Source organism: Panulirus ornatus, chromosome 16 (assembly GCF_036320965.1).
Source record: "Panulirus ornatus isolate Po-2019 chromosome 16, ASM3632096v1, whole genome shotgun sequence".
NCBI classification, from domain to species: domain Eukaryota; kingdom Metazoa; phylum Arthropoda; class Malacostraca; order Decapoda; family Palinuridae; genus Panulirus; species Panulirus ornatus.
In genome coordinates, this window is record NC_092239.1 from 4,706,679 (window position 1) to 4,728,427 (window position 21,749).

Sequence of the window (21,749 nt, forward strand, 5' to 3'; positions counted from 1 at the left end):
AACGTGAAAAAGGATCTGATGATGGCAAGGTGTGTCTCGCGGGGTTAATGATGTCCACAGAGGTTGAGTGCTGGGGTATTTAGGTTGTGAAGGTCCCAAGCCACCCGCCAGCAATATCACAACCACCACTAACACATGCAGCCAATGTCGATCTTCAGTTAACTTATCAGAGGTGAGGATGGTTGTATAGAGCTAAGCAGCGTCTTGGTCTCCAGGTAAACCTACCAAGACCTCCATTGTGATAAAACTCTAGACAAGGTCGCCGCCCTCGATTAGAGACCAGGAAACCCATTAATGCTGTCACGACATAAGGGAGTAGGCGGACCTGTTTGTCGTATGTGACGCGACACCCGGCCGCAAAACGTGCCGTGGGGACTCACTCTTCCGGTGCGAAGGGACTGGAGTCCAGCTGACTCAGTCGGTTGGCGGAACAGGTGTTCCGCTCAAACCTAATTTGCCCAGTTATTGATTAAGTTACTGGTTCTGTGATTCATCAACTTGCTACCTCTGTTACTGATCAATAGGGGATGGCGGGCCGTAGCGCGTCAGACGGGGCCGTAGTGTCTCAGCTTGGTACCTGAGTCGGGGTCTCATAGTTTGGCTAGAATATACATCCCTCAGGTTATAAGGTCTACACCAACACCTGCACATCTCCAGGTGGAGGAGAAGCAAGCCCTGTGAGCCACCGACTTTTGTCTTCATCTACACATGACACCTCAGAATGGATCATGATGAAATATGATTTGCTCTGTCCTGCCACCCACATCCTGCTGGCCAGTGTATGCATGCATTCGTTAAAAAAAAAAAATGTTCATGCAGTGGAGGAACTTAAACCTCTTACACATCCTCTCTTTCTCTAAAGTTAATAAAAACTAGAGACTTGGCTTCGCCTCTCATCGCCCCACTTGCCAAAGCAGCAGCTTTTGTCACAGGCACGCCTTGTCCACAAATCAATTCTAACCTAAACACACACATGCAAAAACAGAGTTCATTAAAGACATCAGGGAGATGAATTTGGCGAAGGTTCTTGACCTGAAGAACCAGACCAACTCCACCATGCTAAAGGTGATGTATTCTGCGCTAGTGCACGGAGATAAACTTTTGTAAATCTGTGAAGTAGGGCAATCTACCCACGTATCTTTAAATATAATGTCATTCCTCTGCAGTACTGTACAGCCTAACTGCCATAAACACTAAAGATATTAGTGTAAGTATAACAAATAAGCCTGCTCAGAATGAAGGGAAAAACTGGGAGAACCAATTTGGACCAGCTACAAAACCTTAACTGAGAAGTGTGTCACCAATGTAAACCACCAGAGTACTGCCAACACTGTCGCCATACAATGCTACCAGCACTCCCACCACAGTGCTATCAACACTGCCAAAAGAGTAAGTAAACGTTCACCCACTCTACCGACACTACAATCACCACTAAGATAACCAGTGACAATTTCATTAATAAGAATCCGACAAGATAACGACAGTTCATATCATGATGCCTCAGGCCTTAGGTTAAGTCGTATTTGTTAACGTCCCTTACTACAACATACGACACATGTCTTTCTACAGTAGTCATCCCTGGAAAGTTGATGCAACGTCCCATATCCATACATCCCCGTGATATCATCTATACACAAACTCCCTACAACGTATCCAGCCAAGAAAACGTGTATTCCTACACTCATCTATCCAAATCTTTCTTCCTAACCCTATCACTCTACCTATCCCCCGCCACACTTTCAATCCCTCAGCATCATCATTTCCTAATCCCCCCAAAAATCCCCAGGTAATTACGTCCCTCAGACACAACAAAAGAAATCCACAAGGGGTTATTACACTCGAGTTGGGAAACTGAATGATTTATGGAGTCTCCTCCGAATCGAAAAGAACTAACTTCAGAATAAAGTCCCAAGTATGTGATCATCAGATTCCCAGCTCAGCTATATCTGATACGGCCGTCATCCAGAAGGGCACCGAACCCCAACTACAGGAAACACCCGAGGGTGTTTCCTGTAACTCAACACGACGTGCGTCAGTGATGGTTGGGCTTGGGATGTCATGACCACATGTTTACATAAGTCGAAATCGTTTGGGTTTTGAATGTTAAAAAATATTTTGTATGGGGATTTCCTCTTCCCGCTCTATAACCTGTGACGCACATATATTCAAATATCCTTAGCAGTGGTTTGTGTGTGTCTGAGTATGCTTTGCAATCTGCCGAATAAATGAAGTGGAGAATTTGTCCTACCTAGTTTTGAAGGAGATATGTTCGCAGTTACCGTCTAGGACTCTACACTAGAGTAATATGTCTGGAGGGGAGGGAAGTCCTGGGGAAAAAATATCCTACATTCATTTCGTTCTTACGTCATGGTTACGGTTGCGATTGCATGAGATCTCTCACCTTTGTTGAGGAACATAATTATCCAAAGTGAAACAGCACGTTGTTTGAAATGTACACGTATTCATTATGCCTAGTATCATATTCGACAAAAAACTTCTCCTAATGTAGTTTACAGTGTATACGTAAAACGTTCCAATTTCTATGTTTCGGTCACCAATCAAGACGTCTGACAACAAACTTCAGTTCCGGCCGGTCGTCGCCCAACCGCCAGAGACGTTAGCCACCCGTGCCCGTCTGCCTTGACACGACGGTTACCACCCGCTCCAACTGCCTCCCACCAGCAGCACTGCATAAATTGCGTAACCTGGGAGCTGCTTTGAAACCAAGCGCTGTTTCAAAGAAAGATCGTCCACGTGTGCCACAGCAGGAATTAACTCATGCTAATTGTACCACAACTACTTGAAAGAAAACTTTTCCTAGCTACATGCAAGCAGTGATAGTCTGTATAGTCTTACAATTATTTCAAACATCTGAGAAAGATGTTATTCTTAATTCTTTTCAGATCGATGGTGGCAATCCATAAGTTTAAATTCAAAACCAAATAACCAACCAAAGAATATCAATGTATTCTTTCAGTACAAAAAGGAGGTGGTGTTGTTGCTTTGATAGGTACTGTCTGTCAGACTTCTAATCCGACATTTGTCTTCACACAGCCACCACGTGAGCGGCCGCTGCGCGTCTGGCAGCGCGTCAACTGCGGCGGGTCATCAAAAAAAAAAAAAAAAAAAAATCCAGCCTCGCCTCTTCTGCCAACACTCACCTGCGTCCACTCCCCGCTGCCGGGTGGCACCAGCTGTCTTCAGTTCGCACAATAGTTTTTTTTCTCTCATTGTTTATATGAGCGTTCATGGTCACAGTTTTAAATGCAGCCTATCCTATGACTGTGGGACAAAACGCAATTTGATCTACACGCAATTTGTTCTAACACGAATCATACGTACCTAACCTAACTGTATACATAATTTCTTAGCATATATTTTTCTCTACAGTAACCTATGTATCATTTTAAGATATTTTTCTTATATAAACGAGACCGTGGTCTAACCCTCTTGGATATAAGAGTAAGAATTTTAATAAATGAATATGTACAGATGTAAACACTTCACATACAAGAAGTGATCACACAGGCTCTTACTGCAAGACCCTTTGTTCACTCGTTCAGTCTACATGAATTCTGATTTTCTTTCATTGTTCAAAAAAAGCAGCAAGATCAAGCAATTTTTTTCTTCTTACCATCAAAATAAAATTGTAGATCTGGACATGATAGTCATACTAAACGTTTACTTGAAGATTCTCTGCATTACAGTATCCTGTTTCTGTACGCCATCATATCTTCTTTTGGAGATATCAAATGCATTTTTCTTGTCTTCACCTATGACTCATCGTACTTTAGTCATGGATCACCGGTAGTCATAGTTAATAACCGAACACGCCAGTATGACCCCCATGATCACGACATGACCCTCGGCCACGACGGCACGACTCTTGGCTTCGTGCTTAAGAGGTTAACACTCTAGAGTAATCTTTTGGTTTTGTATAACATTCAGGACACTGTGGCAGTGGCTACATGACTGCAGAGCGGTCGATAGCCAAGGTATCGACCAACATTCCTTCCTTCCTGCGCAGAACGAGAGCCGTATTGAAAATGTTCACGACTATATTAAGTAATCATACGATCAGTCTAGGTGGTGAATGGCTAAGCTTCAGAACACGCTGTGCCAAAAGCTGTACATTAAAACAGCTTTAAATTCGAGGAAATCCTGAAAATAATTGAGACTTGGCAGCCTATATTTTTTCCCACGACTTCCTTATATCATCATCATGCTTGGCCTGTATTTCATTTACCTATACTGAATATTCCGTCTTTATATTTTTCAAGTCGATACAATGTTTTCCATGCCTGTTTGTACCTGCCATAGTTGAATACTTTCCCCGTCCATTTTGTATTTCCCTTGATCATATTACATATATATATATATATATATATATATATATATATATATATATATATATATATATATATATATATATATTCTCAGGTCGGGAAGTTACACGTGGGGGCCCATGTGCAGCAGAGAGAATTGGGCGGGTGTCCCTCCCCGCGGTGAGGGGCCTGAGTTGCGTCACACACACACGCACACACACACACACACACACACACACACCAGTTTCACCTTGTTCGTGCGTCTGGCATGACCGGCAGTAGTCACCCTACACAAGCCCTAGTGGAAAGTGTTGTGTCTGTGAACTGTCGTGAATGTATGCATGATTTCATGAGTATATGTATGAGTGCCGATGTATGTATGGATGCATGCGTAGGAGTATAGCTAGACCCCAAACCCTCATCCCCCAACACCAGACCATCCCTACGTGATCAGTCCCCCAACCCCACCTCCACTCCTCTCCATTTGCCTCTACTTCGAAACGCTTCCTCCAACTCATTCGCCAACATGCCAACGGTTCACGAGGACCAAATTAGTACGAGGAAAGTAGAGGGAGACGGGGAGGTGTGTGTGTGTGTGTGTGTGTGTGTGTGTGTGTGTGTGTGTGTATGTATGTGTGTGTGTGTTTGGGTGGAGAGGGTAGGTGGTTTTGGAGGCAGCCGCTGCCAGCACTCGGACCACGAATAAACAAAATTACGACCTTCGTTTGTTTACAAGATGGCTCTGTAAATGTAAGGTTAAACACTTAACCACATCTATTTAGTCCCCGATGTTGTCAGTAGATAGGGGTTCCTTGATTAAATTATTGTATATATATATATATATATATATATATATATATATATATATATATATATATATATTTCGCCACCCTCCGAGCTAGCGAGACAGCGCTATTCACAGACGAAAAAATGACCTGATTTGCTCGCATCCACTCTACAGCTGTCATGTACAATGCACCGAAACAAGATCGCCCTATCCACAGCCACGTCCCATAGATCTTTTCCGTGGTTTTTCCCGACCGCTTCGTATGCCCTGGTTCAGCCCAATGACAGCAAGTCGTCTCTGTACGCCGCTACGCTCTAACTCGCCAAATCCCTTCCATGCTTCACACCCTCCTGAATGTTCAGGCCCCGAACCTTGAAAGTATCCTTCCCTCCATTCTTCCCCTCCACATGGGTTTCCCCATTTTCCTACTCCCCTCCACAATAGATTACATATACCCTCTTAGTCATCTTCTCCTTAAGTCTAAACCAAGCATTTAGGCACACCCTCTCTAGCTCTCTCATACATGCTTCTCTGTACCATCACACTACGGCCTCCTATTCTATCATCTCACCCATGTTTGTCCTTAAAGACATGGGGGGAAAGAGAACCAGCATTGCAAGATAAGACAAACGGGTCAAGTTTTGAGGTCAGACTGGAACAGCTGATAAGTCCGACTGTTTTGGACTCGAATAGGAGTAGTCTGTCCAAGAGGGAGAACCTCCCCAGACATGAGAGTAGGACCCTCAAGAGACAAAGACGATCTCAACAGTGTTCCGCATACCGTACACACACACACACACACACACACACACACACACACGTTAGCAACTGTGCCTCCTCACGACCTCAGATGCAGAGGGCATCACGGCAGCCTGAGTGGGGTGACCAACCGGCAGCGTCACGGTGCCTGGTGACGTGGCACCCTCCTCGCAAGAGTAACACCACACAACCAACCTAGCTCACCCCAGCCCAGCCCAGCCGACGGCGCCAAGAAGACTCTTTAATGAACAACAACACGAGCAGTACTGCCAGGTGGGGCGGGGAGGGTGCGTCACGATCAGCTGACATGTGCATGAGAAAGGGAGGGAGGGGTAGGAGGAGGAGGAGGGGGGGGTTGGTGAGTCACCATCCGCTGACCAGATGATAACCTGGGGGGGAAGGGGGAGCGGGGGGAGTAACCCTAGACCATGGAAGAAGCTGTGACTTTACAGTTCACATAAAAAAAAAACAGTAAGTCGTTGGCAGAAGTAACCTTAGTTGAGATAATAATAATAAGATAATGATAATAATAATGTTAACGAAAGCAGAAAAATACGAAAGTTCACACATCAAAGGAGATCCAACAGTTCAACAAAAGCCAGAACAAAGTGGCGCGAGTCGACTTTCGGCTCACTGAAGCACTATAAATTCGACGAAGCACCAGTTCGAACCGTGGCTCTGCGAAGCATTAACTAAGGCTACCTCAGTCCACGTGTAAAACGTGCATCCTATAACGTAACCTTTATATATAATGTACGTCCGTCACGACTGCACGAACGTCAAACGAAACGTCATCTTCACATGGTTAGTAAAACATGTATGAAAAACGACCAAGGGACGTATATGGTAATTTCCTTAATAATTTTGCCGGGAACAACCGATGTTGTAGCAGCCACAGGTGTTGTTGACACTACACGCATCAGCATCCACAAATGCTCCCAAGACTTAATGAGCTTTAACAGGAAAACACTGATCACGCGCTCGTGTGTGTTGGGGAAGAAACTGATTTCGAAATCCACAAAATATGTTGCTGTCGCTCGAGAGCACAACACCGCACCGCAGGCGTGTCGCTTGCACAAAAAGCGTTGCAACAGCCCTCTCAGGTGGAGTGTTGCTGACGCTATACGTAGAAACACCCTGGCCACCACCAATCTCCAGCGACAGTCCCGTCTTGCAGGACAACCTAAGCCCTGGTATTTGATTAAGGTCATGCGAGAACCATGACACACCTTGAACCTCTCGTGTTTCACCGTGATAATAATAACTGTTTCTACTTTTCATCTGAAGAAATTTAATGAACACGGCTTGACGTATTTCTGGCGGTCGGTCCACACTCAACCCAGCTGTTCATCCGCACCAAGGTATTGGTCGATAAAATAGGTTTACCAAATGGCGTCCTAGCTTCGTCTCTTCGATGTATATCAACTGACTTATATTTCTTGTGTTTCCCCTGATGATGTGATTATTACACGAAAGTGCACTTGAGAACTTATCGTGTTTCATTTTCCCCGTGGACTCATAGGAATATATATATATATATATATATATATATATATATATATATATATATATACATATATACATTCATGAAATAGCCTTGTTTAGGCCCTTAGTTGCCCATGCCGTCTCACCTAACATAAAAATGATATCCTGGGGAGTGAAATACAACGAATTTCAGATAATTACGAGACACTGTACATTATGACCTTGATGTCACCCTGGCCTTTCAAGGACCTAAGTTTAGTTGATCTGAGCTTTTTAGGCCTATCAGCTACCAGGGTCGCTAAGGCCGTCAACGCTAAGTTCGAATCATCAGTCTAAAAAGTAAAATATTCCTCGAAGAGTAAAGCCAAAACAAGTCACTCTAGCACAAAAGACGCAGCGGCGTTGGCCGGCGGTGAAGGCTTACTTGGTGAGATAATAAGAGATAAGAGTGATGATAGCGTGACCCCCAGCGGAAGAAGGCACTCTCGTCAAGTGTGACATCAGCATGAAGTCAGCGCTTCTTGACTCCACACGTGAACACACTTGCCATAACTCCAGATGACTCACTCACCTCGTCAAGGAAAACCACACACTGTCTTTAGATATCCTTCACACCCTTAAGGGTGACATTCTCATATCCTACTCATATTTCCTCAAGCTAAGGGTCCAAGACATACTTACACCTCCACAATGCTCCCACACGTACTAACACCTCGATACTGCCAAGCGTATATTCCCGTGTGTATTTTCAAACCCTCCCGTACAAACTTACGCTCCCCCATACTACTGGTCATATTCACAGCCCACCAAACTCCTAGGAATACACCCCACCACAACCCCTGACATCCACATCCCTTACACTCTCAGACATACTCTCCCAGTCTTACTAACACTCCTAAACATTCCTCCTATGTATAGATATATATATCTACACATCCACACAGCTGGACATACTTAAGCCCCTTCACACGCCTAGATATACACTCCCAGATAAACTTACAACTCGCAGGCCTAACGATACTTACGCTCTCAAATATACTCCTCTACACTCCCAGATATACAACCACACTCTTCCAGATACACTCACTAAACTCCCAGACATACACCGACACCCTCCAAGATATATACCACTCTCCCAGCCATACAACCTCACTCACAGCCCCGTAAACCCACCACTACCCCCCGATATACATTCCCGAGACACCCTTAAGCTACCGTGCTACGAGAGCAATGTCTGACCGCTAATAACGGACCCCAGTATTGGAGGGGCCAAACCTCGTGACTACGGCTTATCAACTGGTCAGCACAGACTCGCCACTATCTGCCTCACGCACTCACCAGCAGCGTCACCCTGACACACAAGCACACACAGACACACGCACACACATTAAGACACGCCACCAACAAGCTATTTTTTTCTGCTTCGTAATGCGACGATAAGATCGCCTTGTTGTGCCAGGAGGCGATACGGCCAAGAGGTAGTAGTTATCTACAGCACGTTAGGTCGGCCCCTGTGTCGGCGAGCGGTGGTGGCGGTAGATACCGCGGTGTTGGTCACTGTGGAGGGCTGCTACAGTGGCATGTGTACATGCTCAGTGTCTGGTGATGATCACTGTGCTTGCATCTCTACCACCAATATATATATATATATATATATATATATATATATATATATATATATATATATATATATATATATATATAGTTTCTATGAGTCCACGGGGAAAATGAAACACGATAAGTTCCCAAGTGCAATCTCGTGTAATAATCACATCATCAGGGGAGACACAAGAGAGAAATATAAGTTGGTTGATATATATCGAGGAGACGAAGCTTGGACGCCATTTGGTAAACAGGCGGATTATATAAGTGCACGTATGTGTGTTTCCTTATCATTATAATTATCAACCGTAATTACTGGATCATGGCTCAAACTTCCACGGTTCTATTACCTTACCGTGTGGTCGAGGGAAATGCTTCTTCACATCCTCCCTGAAACCGTTCTTGCCTAACATCCTGTCTTGTCTCGTCCTACGTGTATGGCGTGACGCCTCACTTCAAAGAACTGTAGTGACCCCCTTGAGCCCGACGGTACGACCCTTGAGCACGAATGTATGACCCCTGAGTACTACAGTACTGCTCTTATGGGTCAGGTCAAAGGCTAGGATATCACACACAAGGGTCATAACATCGTGCCTCAAGGCTTGTGCACAAAGGTCGTGCACTCGTGCTCAAGGGTCGTGCAGTCGTGTTCAAAGGTCGTGCAGTCGTGGTCAACGGGATGTTTGTGGAACGGCTTCCTTCACCGAGACTCGAACCCATGCTCTGACAGGTCGCAGCGCTAACCATTGCACTATGAAGGCTCGTGTGTGTGAGTGTGTTTTGTATATGCTCTTTAGAAAACTGATACAAATTATATATGTTATCAAAAGAGTAATATCAATGACTCTTTTGGATGTTAAAAGACTATAATCATCAATAAATTTCAACCTGAGCTGTCTGAAATTAAAAACATTGGCACACTAATTATGTATAAAAGTTAATACATATTTGAATGCTATATAAACATATAGAAAAAATAAGTAAATATATATCATCCTTTTCTAGATAAATACGTATTGGTTATTTTGCCGACTAGTCGGCATTGCTAGGTCAACCGTTATCTTGCCATAAGTCTATCTTCGACATTATTACCCCTTCCGCTACCTCTGAGTTACAGCTAGATAGACTAGGCTAGTTTGGGAAGCCTCCCAGTTGGAGATTAGGTGAGACTGATTGGTGCGACTATCTTAACCCAACACTTTCCTTAAACAAAGAAGATACATCCAGCAAAAAAAGCGGATGCAAAAAAAAAAAAATAAATAAATAAATAAAATAAGAATAAAAAATAAAAATAAATAAAAAATAAATAAATAAACTAGGTAAAATATCATTTAACCTACCCGTGCCCTTATGTTGTCAAAATAACAACTATGAATTATAACCAAGGGGGATATTCATTGTTTTAATTTGATAAGTCAATTAGAAGTTAGAATGTTATTATGCTTTCCCGAGTACATTATATTTAATTTATAGTTTCTGAAGGGAACGAAATATAAAAACGACTAAAATATTATCCACGGTGTAAAAAAAACTCAGTTATCTCACATTTACACTTAAGCAGGACTGGAAAATACCACGGAAACGTTAGTGAGCCACGAAGCATTAGTATATTCAGTCAAAAAGTTTGGTAAATACACCTCACGTTACGAAAGAAAATACATAATCCCTCAGAAAAAAAAATTCTACATATTAGTCTTGTGACATACTTACCCACCCCAGGAAGCCTTAAAAGTGTAGTGATGGACAGCGACATATTAGGATATATGTTTTAGTGCACGCGCTACCATCTCTGAAATATATGTTTTGTTGTGGGAGTTTATTTCTATTCATGTATTTCAGCCTACCCACCCGTTGCAGTCGTCGCATTCATATCGTCTGAAAATATAGTCAGTGAGCACGATAAAAATACGGCATTTCGTTATGATGGCCGGGCCATTTTACCCAGAGCTTGTACCTTCGCTCAAAAAGATTAGGATTGAATTCAAAGATCGGGAAAGAACAGAATGTAGTTGTATCTTATGAACGACAGAGAACTACTGATCCAACAACAACAACAACAACAAATGTTGAAAACTAACAGTGGGCGACTGTTCGAGCAATCCTTGGCTGATTTTAGGGGACGCCATAATGTTGCGTGGCGCGCCACACGCGAAGTTTCCATTTTCTTTTCCATATTCACCAATGAATTCATACCATAATTATAAACCCCAGTAAGCTTACACACACAAAAAAAAGATTAAAAATAAAAAATAAAACATATGCATTTACACAAATATTTAATCATGGTGTTTTACAAACGTTAGTAGAACGTAAACATTATAACCTAATTCAGGTCTTAAAAAATGGGTCATCATGCACAGCCTGCTCGTGTAAACATACTGCAGAGTTGCAGGTTTCTAGAATGTGATCACTGTTGTTGTTTTGTCTGGACTGCGGCAGGTGGCGCTACACTTGCTGACGTCATGTAACTGTTGGAGATTCACTTTCTTTAGAGAAAGTTCGTTTACTCGGACGTTACTCCTTCAGGTAAGTAACTTCATATTTTGGTCAGATTCAGATTTAATTGTACTGTAAGAGACCCCAAGTATAGCAGATTACTTGGTCCTAAAGGAGGACTTTTTTGGAGGCAATTAAATTTAGGTACATGACGTATGACATCCTTAATTACTGTAGCATTACGAACGCGGTAAGGAGGAGTCTCCCCCATAACCTCACTTCAAGCATAAAATTATCTAATAACTGGCGACACCCAGCAGCTATCTCAACACGCGTCAAGCGCTGTTCTTAAATAGAAAACATTAGTGTCAAGGATCAGCAAGCAGGTTAGCAAAAGAATAGTGACAGGTCATGTTTACAGCTAATTCCTCAGAGGAAAATATGCACATAATGGATAAATCTTCGTAAAGTATTATATATATATATATATATATATATATATATATATATATATATATATATATATATATATATATATATATCCCTGGGGATAGGGGAGAAAGAATACTTCCCACGTATTCCCTGCGTGTCGTAGAAGGCGACTAAAAGGAGCGGGGGCTGGAAATCCTCCCCTCTCGTTTTTTTTTTTTTTTAATTTTCCAAAAGAAGGAACAGAGAAGGGGGCCAGGTGAGGATATTCCCTCAAAGGCCCAGTCCTCTGTTCTTAACGCTACCTCGCTATCGCGGGAAATGGCGAATAGTATGAAAAAAAAAAAAAAAAAAATATATATATATATATATATATATATATATATATATATATATATATATATATATATATATATGAGTCCACGGGGAAAATGAAACACGATAAGTTCCTAAGTGCACTTTCGTGTAATAATCACATCATCAGGGGAGACACGAGAGAAATATTTCTCTCTTGTGTCTCCCCTGATGATGTGACTATTACACGAAAGTGCACTTGGGAACTTATCGTGTTTCATTTTCCCCGTGGACTCACAGGAATATCTTGATCACGCGCAAAATTGTGATCCTTTCCAATATATTTTTTTTTCTTTTTTTTTTTTTTTTTTTTTTACTTTGTCGCTGTCTCCCGCGTTTGCGAGGTAGCGCAAGGAAACAGACGAAAGAAATGCCCCCCCCCCCCATACACATGTACATACACACGTCCACACACGCAAATATACATACCTACACAGCTTTCCATGGTTTACCCCAGACGCTTCACATGCCTTGATTCAATCCACTGACAGCACGTCAACCCCTGTATACCACATCGCTCCAATTCACTCTATTCCTTGCCCTCCTTTCACCCTCCTGCATGTTCAGGCCCCGATCACACAAAATCTTTTTCACTCCATCTTTCCACCTCCAATTTGGTCTCCCTCTTCTCCTCGTTCCCTCCACCTCCGACACATATATCCTCTTGGTCAATCTTTCCAATATATATACAATATATATATATATATATATATATATATATATATATATATATATATATATATATATATATATATATATATATATGTCTCTGGATGGCTCTACACCATAGTCTTACATGGGAAAGCCCCTAATGAAGAATGTGCTAGTTCAGGAAACATTATTGTGATTTCGCAACCCTACCAATATAGCCAATGCAATGGCGTTTCACTCCTGGGAGCGGCATGTATCAAGGTAGGGTAGTCGGAATCCGGTACTCCATTGGTGGAGGAGTACCACGCGCGCCCTGTGATTGGTCAGTACGCAACACACCACAGTGACGCTGCACGCTCCACTCATGCTGACCCACGTGAGACGTTACTTGTATATATTCTATGTTGCCGCAGAGATAGAATATCTACAGCCCCATCTTCCTCCTTCAGCACAGGATAGGTGTCGAGTTAAATTATCATCTACCTCTTTCACCTCCTCATTTAAACAGAAAGGACGTTGCGGTAGATAATCTTTCGCTGTCGCTTCCTCATCTACACAGGCACCTCGCAACACTCGCCTCCAACCTATGACCTAGTTTGGTAATGCTGTTGCAGCCTGTGATTACGACGTGGATTGTTGGTCTCAAAGCCCCACACTCCTACAGGAAGGTGTATTTTCGTTTCACAGTAGCCGGCATCTTGATTCAATACGATGAAAAAAGGATGAGGTTCAGAGAAATATATGGATCATGCAGGCAGACAACACGACAGGTTATGTCACAGCCTCGCTTATCGTCACCATATTTAGAAGAAATACCTCCAGACCTTCGCATTCTGCCCTTTTCTGGAAGGGCTCCGCAAAAATCGATGCCAGTTTTAGCTATTTATGACAAACGTAATTTTCCAGTCCCTGCATCGATGCCAAACCAGGAGTAACCTAGTTTAGGATTCTCGATGGAGCATGTGCAGTATGGCAGGGCGTGGCATTATTGATCGACTAATGTGGAACAGTTGCTCCCTCCACTGACGATTTTTGTACTGGACAGATTGCTAGAAGTTTATACAGTGCTCAAGACGTCTGTCTGGTGGAAGAAAAAAATATATACGCACAGTCATGGAACAATTTTCTCATTCTTAGATCTAACCTAGTTTCTCACAATAGTATATCATATCCAAATCCGCTTCTCTGGTCATGATAACATTGTCAATATTGCTCTGATATCAAGCGACCTTCACCTGTCATGTTTACTGATATCTTTTTGTCCAGTAGATCAAGATGCTTCCCCCCCCCCCTCCCCAGGCCTTTTTTTGTGCATCAAAATAAGTATTAAGTGATTCTTTAGTATAAAGTTAGTTGCATTATACTACAGACGAGCGTTCAGAATCACTGCCTACAGTAAATGTTGTCGTCATAACTTTTCCATTGTAATCTAAATCGAGAACCATGTATTTACATAATGAGATGTTCAAAATACTTCGGTTGCTGGTTATAAACATATCAACAACCATAATGACCACGACAGTCGGTATCCATAAGCCCAAATAACCAAACTAATAGGGGACCCCATGAATACGCGAAAATCATCTTGAACTCCTAATGTGTTCACGATCATTTTAATGGTCGTAATAATCGTTGACGGCCTTAATGACCGTGGCACTTGATCAAAGCCCAAATAGCCAATCATTCTTAAACGAAAAACATAATAACTACATCAAAGTACATCAGTGTCAACAGCCCAACATCTAATAATATCCGTGATACTGGTAGCGAAGCTAAGGTGCCACTACTACCTTACCAATACAGACAGGCGGTGGGAGGGAGGTGCGGCAAGCGCAGTGCTATTATAATACTGTGTCAGGAGGGCGGCGGGGCTGAGAGGGAAAGTAAATATTGATCGTGCGGCCGCCATGGGGAGACTACACTGCCGCAGCTCGTACGCCTGGCGAGGTATTTCCTGAGATTTCTGCGAAATTTTGTGCTATGGCTGTCTGTCACAGAGAGAACTTCTAGTTCTTAACATAATTACCATACATCACTATCTACTTTAACATTATTCACAGTGCCAATGGATTTTTGTTAAGGCCTCTTTAAATCACGATGTTGACCTAGAGACGGTATTATAAATAGAGTCGGTAGAGCCATGTTTGCAACACCGTCCGTCAAGTGTTTTTCTTAGAGGGTGACAGTATTTCACTTGGCGTAGGGTGGATGTATGAGTCAGTCCATAAGCATACGCCCGTCACTTGGCTCATTGACTCGAACATCCTTTGAATGTTGACATCTGAGCTTACATGGCCGAGCTCGTCTGTCTTATGGTTATCAACGAAAATGCTATACGAGATGAACAGTAAGTTCAGACCGAACTATTTTAAAATATCAACTTGCCTCAGTTTGCAACCTGTGATTATTCATTCCATGATTCCTAAATCAAGAGGTTCAGAGACAAAGCGTCAGCATTCCAAAGTTGTGAAGAAGAGTGTAAGTAGCAAGTAATACGACATACGAAAGACCTTTCGAATCAATTTAGGTGCAACAGTGCTACTTTCTAAACCGAGTATATATATCAATCTCTCTCTCTCTCTCTCTCTCTCTCTCTCTCTATATATATATATATATATATATATATATATATATGCCACTAAAAGGTTGATTGTGAAGAGCCTACTGCCTAAACGATAAAAAGTACTCGAGGTTTCCTTTTTTACAATAAATGTGTTCTTATCATCTCTTACTTTAAAGATATCAGCGAAGGCATAAAAATGTCGACTCTCTTGGGGGTAATGGCTAACTTGCCGTACATCTAATCCGATAACAGTGCAAAGACAGTCTCTTGAGACAAGTACAGAGAAACCGAGAGGAAAAAATGAGGTAAGCAAGCCAAGGTATGTTTCCCCACAGCTGGTGCGAGGGCCATCACTATTGTCAACCTGCGCATAACTTGCAGCAGTCTTCCTCACGTGCCCGGACCAGCTGTGTTGATGTAAACATTAACTACGCAAGATATACCGTCCAATTTCTCTAGTCATGGTCAATGAACAGTGCTGGATGTAATGTTTTATCTTTAAATTGAGTAAGGGGATAACTTTTATAAATAGCGTAAATGGTAGCTTTCTGCATCAAACCTACAAAATTCTCTTTCTTACTGTCAGTCTGCATATATCAGTTCGTCTGTCTTTCTGTCTATTGATCAATCCCTCTATCTATCCGTCTTTAAGGAGTTTAAAGGTCAGCCTCTTAACAGATCAGGAAGGCAAACCTGTATTTCGTTCTTCGAGCAATGAAGTGTTTCACGCACACACCAAACTTTCTCCAACTGTCGCTTCTCAAGGCTCCAGGAGCCATATCGAATACCTTCACTTCGGCAACAAAGTTGGTAACAGAGGCAGTTCGCCCTGCAAGGACATGATGAGGTTACTGGGGATAAAATCTGGGGTTGTCAACCTTCGGCTGCTGGGTACCAGTTGGGCTCTTGCGTACCTTAAGAGAACCCATGGCATGCCTCTACGAGTACGCTTACAGCGGGTTGAAAAACTTACTCCCTAAGTGTGCGTTCAGACCATATCCCACGGGTCCTCTACGATAGGCTTGGCATGGTTCGACCGACCGCTGAGGTTATAGCCCCTGGGTCAATTAAGCTAAGCTTAGCATAGTTCGTGCGTCCGTAAGCCACAGCGCCGGGTTCATTCATGCTAGGCTTAGCATGGTCCAAGCGTCCAACGATGCCATAGCCCCAGGAACACTTAGGTTCATTCATGCTACGCTTAACATCGCCTCGGGCTGCAGTTCATGCTACGCTTGACATCACCCCGGGCTGTGGTACGTTGGGCTTAGTTTCTTCCAGGCAACACACACACGGAACACGTAGGCAGCACCAGCATCAATTTGTGTATCGTTGCTGTCTTTATACAATGCAAACGCCGGTGTTGACAGTGCTCTCAGCCGTGAGACATACAAATCATTTCAGTACGAAGACACGTACCTCAAAGGCCAGGCCATCATACCTAAGGAACGTACCATCGCGGTCAAGACAAAGACTACCTTATCGGATATAAATGACGGATACAGTCTCATCCAACGTAGGCTCTAGGCAAAAACTATCGAAAGATTCTTTCATTCAAAGATTTACTTAACATAAACTTTCTTCATTACATCACTTACATATAATAAATGTGCTTATGTTTCCCTTTCGATATGATAAACGAAAGAGCTTGCAGCTACATTTTCATTTCTGGGGTTTTATCTACATGTTATACACAAGATTGTATTCTATAAATATATATATATATATATATATATATATATATATATATATATATATATATATATATTCGTTTACCAGAATACTGGCAGCAGCAAAGGGCTTCCATTGCTGGTATCAGCATATAAACATAAAGAAACCAGCAACAGTTTTCGTTGATGTTGATATATATTCTGATGGGAACCGTCTGGATCCCTGCTGCCAGGGTGATATAATGCAGAGAAAGCGTGTATGGCCTTCCAAGCATCTTTAGAAACAGAAGGAGGTGTTCTCGTTATTTCGCTTGACGGTTACGAAATAACTCTGTCGGCCTAGTGAGCCTGACAATCGATAGGCCTAAAGCCGAGGTAACCAACCAACTGGACACCTGATTGGTTGACGATAGAGCCCTTTGTTTTAGCTCAAAGGTCAAACCATCTTCTGTTCCATGGTCCAAATCCGAGGATCAAATGCGTTAATTTCTTGAGTACGTCTGCTGAACCCTGTCAGTGCTATGTCCAAACTCGCTATACGGTACTTTGGCACGGTATCAAAATTCCAAGAGAAAAATGTCGTCACTACCTTGAGTACGATGAATCAACAACACCTTAAGCACAGCGACCTTACCCCTTGTGTGCAGTGCCTTAACCTCCTTTGTACATTGGCCTAGTTTTAACCCCCTCAGAGTACACGAGGTGATTAAATCTCGTACGAGATAAAGAGGAGTTGGGTTCCCGGACGACATCGGGCCATCGTGGCAACACTGGCTACAAAGAAACAAACCGTACCGTAATTATTATACACATCGCGGCAGTAAGATCCCTGAACACCAAGGAGCGACCCCTAAAACAAGGTGATACGATCCTCTGAGTACGCCAGCCTAAGACGTAAACACAATCACTGGGTCACCGAACTTGGCCTTTAGCCATACCAAGAATGATTCAAATCCAAAGGCCAGACAATCATGCCTAAGCGTCATACCGTCGTCCTCAAGAAGTTAACTTCCTACATTAGAGATATAATTCCTGATGTGTAGTTACATACAAGTGATTTACCTCTTGGTCTATGAAGCTTAGTTACCTCTTGGTTTATGAAGCTCAGTTACCTCTTGGATCATCAAGCCTAGACATGACTCGAAATCCGGGTCCTCCCTGTTTTCACACGCATGTACCACACCGTCAGCAAATCAGGGAGGCCACCACTGGATGCCGAAGGACATCACAGGACCCGTTTTATCATAAGAGCGACCCCGTAGGATACCGCTAAAGACAGGAGAAAGGTAAAAGACTGAGAAGAATCCTTATCAAGGTATAACAGAAAACTCATCTAACACAATTCTTAAACCTTAAAAGAACGTTTTCCCGATGAGAATCCTAAAGGGCGAGGGGTCAAGGGGAACAAGTTGAGGGCATTGTCTGGAACAAGAACTGAAGGACATGGTTTTATTGTAAAGAAAAAAAAAAAAGTTTAGCTACTTGCGATTTTGGAGATTAGCGAGTAAGTTCGTCGTTACCGAAGTCTGTTTACGCTCCGAGGAATAGGGTAAAACATTGTTGCTCAACCCATTTTTCACAAAAGCTCTGTCCATACGGCCATTCATGATGATTTGCACATACCCACGCCCTGTCATGTATAACTTAAAACTGCCTATAGGTAGGCTGAATTCACAGTGTCCTTTGTGGCCGTTGTTAAATTCGTCAGGTCTGCCAGGACGGGACCTTGCATTACGGCGGCCCTGTTTTCTGGCGTGTCCTGGAAGCGTCATCCAAGGGAATTTATCAGTCTCTGTCGATTATGCCAACCCCCCCACCCCCCCGCCTCACCAGTTTAAGGTATGTGTGCCTTAGTTACAAGCAGTGAGGGCTCAGTCGACCCAAACATCCACGAGACAAGAATAAAAGTTGCCCATAGCTCACGAGATCCTGGATTCTCCAGCCGAGTCCTGATGAATCAGACAAACAGCCTTCCTCTGCAGATCATAATCGCGCGCACACACACACACACACACACAAAGGGAGCAGAATAACATTAAGATCGCTGACGCACGAACTGTGAATAAGGAGTTATTAACAATCTTTTGGCGTGAGGATTTACCGGTCAGAGCCGCTGGCCCTTAGTTGTGAGCTTTAGTATTCCCTTCTTAGATGGAGGACAGAAGGGGGGTGGAGACGAGACGAGACTGTAGACGTTACCGGGTTATCAATATTTCTTTTCTTTCATACTCGATCTCCATTTCCCACGTAAGCAAGACAGCGCCAGAAACAGGCGAAGAAAGGCCACAGGGTGTTATTATTACTAAACTAGCACAGGCTTGTGGATTATTTCATGAAACAGCTGCAACATTTCTGGATTCTTCTTCAGGAAGTAAGACAGCTAATCATATTCATATAACAAGATCTAGAAGAAGATAAAAAGAGGTAGCTTTGCCTGCAGAAAAATCCCCGTCACAAACGACTTAGATTGAAATGCGCAAAGACAGGAAGACCAGAAAGAAGACTTGTCACCGCAAAGAGAAGAGATAATGACACTTCCTTTAAGCGCAGGAGCAACTCTCTTCAGCGGGTGACACGCAGTGATTTCTGGCGGAGGTGAAAGTTGTGTGCACGTAAAAAAAAAAAAAAAAAACAATGTTCTCCTTTTTCTAGGTTCTATCGGCCAGGCTAGAGCTCAAGCCTGAATGATTTCAAGACATAAATGGTTGAAACCGGAGGGAGAGGATCTAAAAGAGAGGATACATGTTTTTATTCCAGTAACATCAACACCTCCCACGCGCTCGGCAGAGATAGAAGCATCGCCTCAAGAGAGGCGGTAATCATGCCATGGAAAATGAAAGAGAACTTGGTCATAGTTATCCCAAGTGGCGAGAGTAAAGTGCCTAATGTGGCCTCTATAGATGAGGCAGTCGGAGGAAGAGGTGCAATGAGACAAAAGACGTTCACATTAGCGTTACTGATACATAAACTCAAACTGCGTTGCTCTGCTTGTAACGAAGGATTACAGAGGGAAAAACAGACCCCTTGTTGAGAGAGAGGTCGTGAGGGTCTGAAACGTAAGCAGTGTGGTTGATGATATGCTTCACATCGTTAAAAATGTAAACGTGAGACTTTTAACTCTCCCTGCCGGCAATGTGTGCTGGAGGAATCAGCCTTTTCCTGTGGTGTATGTTGGAGTCTACTAAGTAGAGGGGCCTCAGCTTGAGGATAGCAAGGTGTATAGGTTCGAGTCTCTTAGAGGAGCTGAGCTTGAGGATGACATGATATCACAGCCTCGTCATAGGAACTGAAATAGTCGAAGAATGTTTCAAGTTTCTTGGGTAAGGATAGCGGTAGATGAAGCGGAAAAGTAATGGTAAATGGAAGACGCATCTGAGGCCAGATGACGTCAAAGGCTGGAGGTTTAAGATCCATGACGCGTGCAACAACTGTGTTGAATGTAAGAATAACCAGAGATTATGGTTCCTGAATATAAGATGTCGTTGGAGATCGACAGTCACTAATGAAAACATCATGAGACACTTGGGTCGCTCGAAGAAGTGAGACACTATAAGAGATTTGTGTTCAGCAGACGAAAGGTTGGTGCAAAAACCACGAAAGGGGTCTTGGGAGGGGCAGGTGCTGTTCCTGCTTGAAGCATATCTCTCCATGGCAGCAGAGATAAGCGGGGCTCCGGAGATTCTTCGCTCACCCTGACGCACGGTGAGAAATCGACCGTACTTTGCAAGCATCACAGTGAGAAAGAGAAAGGAATGGTTTGATAAAGAATGTGATGATGAGAAGTAGAGAATGAGAAGGTGTATGGTCCATTTTGGGAAATGATAAGGCTAGCCCGATTTCTTAGAATATACAAGACAGAGACACCTGCAATCCCGAAAGGGATGATGTAAGATGGCTTCTTTCAGCAGCCCCGCTACCTTCAAAGTTGCTCTTACAACAGGGACTGGGTAAGGAATATGCCTTAAAGAGCAGAGGGTCCGAGCAAGGAGCCGGTCCTGTTACTAGCCAAGCCCTCCCTCTCGTTGGCAGCAGCCAAACCAAACGTGATGTGTGTGATTAGGATGTGTTAGGAAGGGCTAGGGTGATCATCAACTATCTGAAATTTTGAGGCTTTTCTTCGCGTGAAATCAGCGAGTACGTTACCCTCTGTAATCCTTTAGCGCTACCGCTCACTGGATGAGCATAGGGTGCAGTACAATAAATTTGCCGGGGACACCGGCACATATCATTACTTGCAATAAGGCAAGGCATTCGTCACACCCTCACGAAAGACAAGGTGGTTAATACGAATAACCCCCGTGAAAACAGCGTGTTATCTTAACTGACATACTGGAATATCATGTCCCCCTACAGTATCTCAGTGCCCTCTACAAATGAGATTTTCAAACCTATTCTGATATATAGAACGTGTGGGCTTGATTAATTGCAAGACGTGGATTAACAGAATAAGGAAGAACCGTAACTATGCACATAAATAAAGTTTGGATCTTTAGTTGTACCGAGTGTAAAGGTATTATCATCATCATCATCCTCACTTAACCGTCCTGCCCCAGGATCCTTTTTACGGCGCCCCCTACAACGCCGCCGTACGTACTGTGCCATCCTCTCAGACCAGTACCGCGTCGCGCCAATCACATGGTCGTATCTCGCAAGTCATAATTCTAATCTCAAGTTCACAATTTCTTGTTAAT

The 21,749-nt window shown here is 43.1% G+C and overlaps 1 long non-coding RNA gene across 1 annotated transcript in view; it reads right to left on the reverse strand.

Moving 5' to 3' along the window:
* Positions 1–12,950: 12,950 nt before the first annotated feature.
* LOC139754069 (uncharacterized) overlaps positions 12,951–21,749 on the reverse strand; it is a 101,646-nt gene continuing 92,847 nt past the window's right edge. Inside the window, exon 7 of the long non-coding RNA XR_011713827.1 lies at positions 12,951–13,909. This is a non-coding gene — a long non-coding RNA (uncharacterized lncRNA). The remainder of the gene's footprint in view (positions 13,910–21,749) is intronic.